The sequence below is a fragment of the Tupaia chinensis genome, unplaced genomic scaffold (assembly GCF_000334495.1).
Source record: "Tupaia chinensis unplaced genomic scaffold, TupChi_1.0 Scaffold000251_1, whole genome shotgun sequence".
Lineage (NCBI taxonomy): Eukaryota > Metazoa > Chordata > Mammalia > Scandentia > Tupaiidae > Tupaia > Tupaia belangeri.
The window spans coordinates 4,364,314-4,370,277 of record NW_006159731.1 but is presented as its reverse complement, the minus strand read 5'-3'; positions in this window follow the sequence as shown (position 1 = coordinate 4,370,277).

Sequence of the window (5,964 nt, the reverse complement as noted above, 5' to 3'; positions counted from 1 at the left end):
AAACCAGGGACCAGCAGGTGGCATGGAGGTTAAGGTGGTTGGATTGGACATAGCCCACTGCTAGGTTAGAGTCCTAGACCCAGTGGCTTAAAAAACATGCTGTATGTGCATGTGCGCCCAAAATTTCAGGAGAAAAATGGAAGAGAAGGGATTGTGGCATGGCCATTCCCGCTGGGGGTGATTTCTCACTTTCTTTCTCTGTCTCTTTCCAGCAGCACACATGTCCTATAGCAAAAAACTAAAACCAAAACTAAAAATAGTAATAAAATTGATAAATGTCTAAATAGTCATTTATTCAAAAGTAATCAAGTCAGGCCCAGGCTACATGGCCTCATCCATGACTATACTGTACAGCAGTGCTAGAGGCCACATGTCCAGCTGTGAGTTCAGACCCCAGGTTGGCCAGGAAGCATGCTGGGAACATGAGTGAGATTCCAAGACCCTGAGGAGCTGGAGGGCTAGGGGAAGGGGGCGCAGCGGGATGGGACCCTTTTGAGGGTGCACACATATGCACTCTCTCTCTTGCACACAAACGCTATTATTAAGAATTATAATAAACTAATCTCATGTTAACCAGCATATTTTTTAGGAAATAATAGCCACAATTTCAAATCGTATATTTAGTGAGGAAAGTGGTATTGCTTTACAGTCTTGCAGGTCTCTTTGGTTTAATAGGAGACAGAGACAGGAAGATTCACAAAGCTGTTCTGTATTCACTCTGTCCCAATATGTTGTTTTGGTTGAAGTACATAAAAATCTCTATATGTAAGCTATGGTGAAAGTGAAATTTCACAGACATTTCCTCAAAAATGAATGAAGTGATATAGATGTATAATTGGAAAAGAAAGAGATCTTTTTTTAAGAGAGATTTTTGCTCTAGGGCACATGTGCTTGCCAGAGAAACAGATAGAGAGCCAAAGCGAGAAATTACCCCTGGGGGGATGGCCATGCCACAATCCCTTCTCCTCCAGTCTCCTCTCAGGATTTTGAATACACATGCACCCAGCGAGAGTTTGAAGCCACTGGGTCCCGCGGGTCCACTGGGTCCAGAACTCAAACACGGTTGGCTATGTGGGAGTCCAGCGACATAACCATTACACCATCTGCTGGTCCCCAAGAAGAGGTACTTTTAATAGGCTTTTCAGGTTAACTGTGGCTATCTGTCAAAATGATATTATTTTAAAAATCATTTGCAGGGCCTAGCAGATGGCGTAGCAGTTATATTGCTGGACTCCCACATGGCCGACCACGGTTCCAGTCTTGGTGGGCTCATTGGCTTAAACCTCACACCAGGCACATGTGAGTACATGTCCGAGCTCCCAGGAGGAGAGTGGAGGAGAAGGGACTGTGGTGGGGCTATTCCCCCAGGGGGTGACTTTTCACTTTTCCTCTCACCATCTCTCTCTCTCTCCCTAGCGAGGGCACACTCCCTAAGGCAAAAACCTCTTTAAAAAAAAATAGTTGCAATGTAGAATTAGAAACGGTATCAATGAACTTTTCTGTTTTATTAAAATCCATTGGTTTGTCTGGCATTTTGAATGACTCTGTCACCTATGCATCATTTTGTAACATCATGTACTGGTTATTTTAAAAGTATGAGATCACTGGACCGTGCAGATTTTCTAAGTTTTGACACGCTATGTTATCAAAAATCCCGTTAATATCAGCACCAATCTCACCAGAAAAATCTTTAAGTATTTTGGAAACAAGCTTACAGAGATATATACATGTTTTCCCTTCAAAGTTCTAAGTTTGTCATTGGTTAAAATAATATAAATTGTTTCCTTGAAGTGATAAAATCACTTCATTCATTTTTGAGCAAACGTCTGCAAAGTTTCAGTTGAACCATAGTTTATCTGTCAGTGGTTCTTTCAAGTAAAAATGGTTTCCGTGAAAACAGAAAACAGCTGGTTCGCCCAATAACCACAACAATCACGTACGTCACTTTGCGACAAATGTGCTTCCCATTTCATCACACGCAATATTGAAGGCATGTTCTCAAGGGGAGATCCTTAAATAAAGTTCATTCTTATTGCTCCATCAAGAACATCTTTGAGTAAAATGATCAGCTTTTTTGAAAAGCATCGCACATGAAGAGTACGATGACTCATGGTATATTCAGTGCCACTGCCTTGATTCGTGTCCAGACATCTGCCGTTTTCTTTGCCTTTAAGGAATAGTTTATGTACAAATGGTACAAAAAGTATTTTCTCGTATTTAAAATAATTGCTCATTTTGACAACAAATCTGGAACATGTTTCGCTTTTTGGGAAAATTATTTTAATACTTTGTCAGACACCATTGGCTTGGCACCATCAGTGCAAATGTCAACACAATGAAAAAGGCAAGTAACGTCTTACTCTTACTCTGAAGAGCTTTGGCCTCATGGAGTTCCTCGGGGAACCCAGGGGTCCACGGACACTTGTTTCAAGAGCACATACTATACTACTTCTGTGTCACCCTGGGAAGAATAAAAGGGAATGAATCTGAAATGTAATTTACCTGTGTAAACACACACTGACTATAAGGAATACTGTCTCTGAAGAAGGCTGTAGAATTTTATTTCATGTGAAGATTTATTTTGCTTTTATGAGGACATTTTTAAAATAATCGGAAAGACAGAATAGCATTGTGAATCCCCATGCTGTTTAAACTAAACTGATATTACTATTTTGTCATATTTACTAGCATATTGTTCAATATTTTAAAGCAAATTCCAGATATCATCATAGTATTTTTCCCTTTTTATAACGTAACAAGTGGTCCGTATTCAAATTTCCCCATTGGTCCTCCTCCCACCCTGACCCAGCAATGTCTTTCCACAGTTTATTGAATTTGAACCCCTCCCAAAAAATGTTTACATAATGATTTGGCTATTAGGAATCATTCAAAAGTTCTGGTCAGTTATTTTCCTAATTGCCAGATGTGTGTGCTTGTCAGAGCAGGAGGAGTGAGAAAGGGAGAAAGAGAGAGGGAGGGAGGGAGGGAGGGAGGGAGAGAGAGAGAGAGAGAGAGAGAGAGAGAGAGAGAAAGTATACCTCAATGAGGTGTGGTCATACCACAATTCTGTTTCCTCCATTTTTCTATCCCATCAGGATCTTGGACACACACACACACAGAGACACCCAGCATGTTTGTCAAGCAGCTGAGGCTGGCACTTACACCATGATCAGCCATACGGGGTTTGGCTTCTTTTAACTGTTGTGCTATGGGGCCAGCTTCAGATCAGTTTTCAGATAGACTGTTTCACATTCTGAATTTATGTAATTGCTTCTAAATGGTGTCACTTCCTTCTTTGGTTCCCCATATTTTCTAGAAATGGAAAATTCTACTTTAATATTTGGTAAGATTAAGGTTCAACATTTTTGGCAAGAATATATCATGGTGGCACTACCATAAATACATTAATTACATAAGGCAGGCCAGTGAGTAGCATGGCAGTTAAGGCAGCTGGACCTTACATGCCCACTGCACCATTCAAGTCCTGGACCTTGCAGCCTGAAGAACACACCAGGTATGTGTGCCTGAGTGCCCAAAATCCTGAAGGGAGGGAGAAATGCAGGAGAGAGGATTGTGGTGTGACCATTCCCCACAGGGGAGCTATTTTCTCACTTTACCTATTTCTCTCTGCCAAGTGCATGTGCTCTCTGGTGAAAAAATTTTAAAAAATAAAATAAAATATGGGTAGTCAGTGGCAATTGGTTAAGGTGGCTGGATCTTAACATGGCAGACTGTGGAGTTCAAGTTCTGGACCCAACAACCTGAAATACATGTTGGGTGCACGTGTATGTGTGCCTAAAATCCCAAGAGGAGAAAAGGAGGAGAAGGCCTTGCACTACAGCACATTGGGGGTGCTTTCTCACTTCTTCCTGCACCTTTTCTCCAGCAAGTACATATGCTCTGTAGTAAAAATTTTAAAATATTAATAATAAACAACACAAGGCAAAGGCCCATCATTCTTGATGAATTTAATGGAAGTTCTAATTACAAGTAGGTTTATACAGCCTTCCTTTTTCTTTTACAGAATCTATACAACCAATCCTAGCATTGGAAAGATATAAAAGAATACTAGAGGTTTATGGTCACCTGTTAGAACTAGGAACTACTTTTCTGGTAGAGATCTAAGCTAATGGGCAAGCCCAGGACATGAACTGCACCATGGCCACATGGGTTCTGGCTCATGTCACCATTAGACCATGGGTTGACCTAGGAACTATCTTTTTTTTTTTTAAAAAAAAAAAAATAATAATTATTTATTTATTTCCATTTGTTATTGTTAGGTTTTGTTTTAATTTGATGAGAAAGAGAGAGAGAGAGAGAAAGGGAAAGTGAGAAAGCAAGCCACCAGGTCCAGGACTTGAACTATTGTTGGCCATGTGGGAATCCAGCACCCCTATCCACCACACCACCTGCTGGCTCTAGGAAATATCTTTCAATGATGGAGAAATTAATGAAATTCTATAGGTAATTAAGAATTTATTATTTATTTACAAAGTGTCTTACAACCATTGGATAAGATATTTTTTATGTTGTGGTTGTGGTTTCTTGTGGGTGAGTGTTCACAAGGTTCAAAATTAATGACTTCGGTTAAAATAAATGTAAATAAAAACCAAACAAATGACAAACAGAAAAGGAGACCAAAGACTATTAGGGCAGTTCCCAGTAGCACCAATATATTTAAGAATCTATTCGTTATCTCAGAGCTTAATAGTTTCAAAGGAAAAATATTCTTGAAGTTGACACTTACAAATTTTTAACCCAGACCAATTCTTTCTAAGGAAATGCTCATTAAGTTAGTCAGTGAAGGTGAGTTAAAAATGGTTGACGTGAAACCACAAAAAAAATTCTTTCCATTTTAAAAGCATTGTCATGTCTGGCAGTGGTGAGAAGGTAAATAAATTCTTCGTAATTTACTACTAAAAAAAAAAGAAAATTCTAATTTTTTTCATATTATTAATCCTTATTCCTCAGGCAGACTAACACCACTCAATGGTGACAGTACTTTTTTCCTTTTTTTTTAAGAATTATTTATTTAATTGTATTTATTCAGTCATTTATTTTAATTTGACCAGAGAAAGACAGACACACAGAAAGAAGAAAAGTGAGGAAGCAAGCCACCAGGTCTGGGACTCAAGCCATGGTCGGCCATGTGGGAGTGTCCAGTGCCTTAACTACCATGCCACCTGCTGGCCCAGTGACGGTACTTTTCATACTTCTTTTTTCCCTCAGTAAATTTGAGGCTCTGGGAATCTTAGGGGCAGAGGGAAGCTTTTGCTCACTGTGTGGATGTAAACTAAAACATCTGCTACAATGGTGTGACCAGCCACTTAATTTGAAAACTGCATTTTCATAAGAGAAGAAAGAAAAGCCTTTCCTCACATAAACAGAAAAGAAACACCCTCTCAGTGAGACTGAAACCATTCCAGTCATCCCATGCCACTCTCGTTAGCTTGCAGCTCCCACCCAGAGCTCTAGTTTGCAGCTGAGTTATTCTGCATTTGCAGAGTTTTGGTTCAAATAGAAATGATGATGTGCTTCAGTGGCCACAGGGGGTTACAGCCCAGATACAACTCTAGGGTCAGGAGGAGGGCCAAACCTCTGGCCTGTAATATTTCAAAGTCAGTTGCAGTATTTCCTGGGCTATGGGAAAGATGAGTGAGTGAATTTGTGGAAATTAAGTGGTTCTAGTTCATTTTGATATTTTAAAATCTAGATTCACTTGGAATGAACTCATGATTTAAGTACAAGATAAGTCCACTGGGGCTCCTGCTTTGCTTAACTTTTCCTAGTAACCCATTTAGGTTAAAAGTGGCACAAAATCAGCTTACTGGCCTAGCTGTGGTGGCTCAGGCACTCGGCCGCTGCTGTGTGATACTGGAGCCAAGGGAGGCCTGAGTTCAGGTCCAACCTAAACAAGCCAGGCCCACCCACAGATGCCGCTCATCATGGCTGGCTGGGGGGCTC